A 642-nucleotide genomic window follows, 5' to 3' on the forward strand; every position below is an offset into this window, starting at 1 on the left:
GTAGTCGTGGCAGAGTGGTTAAGGCGATGGACTAGAAATCCATTTGGTTTTCCCGCGCAGGTTCGAATCCTGCCGACTACGATTCTCAGCATTTTTCATTCCATTTCAAAATTTAACCGGTTCTCTGCCAAACTGATCCTGAGATGGATGGAATAACGTCCCACACCTTTCAACACTGACATTTTTTTCTCATTTTTACTAATCTGCAATATTCACGATACATCCGCTTCAAAAATCGCAAACATCAGTCAAAGTTGCGACAGTGATTCAGCCTGTCTATCCCTCGAGATGACGAAGGCATCTGTGCATGCCCGTTGGTGCGTGCAAATTTTTGGTTATGTGTGTGCGTGTCTCTGTGTCTGTCTATCTCTATATATGTCTCTGTGTATGTGCAACTGTCTGTGGAAATCATCACCATGAATTTGGTATGTCGTGGAACTTATAAAAAAGACTTGGGGGAAATAATAAGGTTGTGAACTTTTGTATCGGCTTTGGTTCAGTGGCAGCATTCTCGACTGAATCGGGAGTTTGTGTGTTCAAGTCACACTTCTGAGACTTGAGCATTATCATCTTGGCTAACACTCAAGTGCAGCTCTTGGGGAATTTTGCAATGTTGAAGCTGTTGACTTTCGGATGAAATGT

The 642-nt window shown here is 42.7% G+C and overlaps 1 non-coding gene across 1 annotated transcript; it reads left to right on the plus strand.

Moving 5' to 3' along the window:
- On the plus strand, positions 1–81 carry trnas-aga (transfer RNA serine (anticodon AGA)). Its single transcript has one exon. It is a non-coding gene; the product is annotated as a tRNA-Ser (tRNA).
- The last annotated feature ends 561 nt before the right edge of the window (positions 82–642 follow it).

Source organism: Pristiophorus japonicus, chromosome 23 (assembly GCF_044704955.1).
Source record: "Pristiophorus japonicus isolate sPriJap1 chromosome 23, sPriJap1.hap1, whole genome shotgun sequence".
Lineage (NCBI taxonomy): Eukaryota > Metazoa > Chordata > Chondrichthyes > Pristiophoridae > Pristiophorus > Pristiophorus japonicus.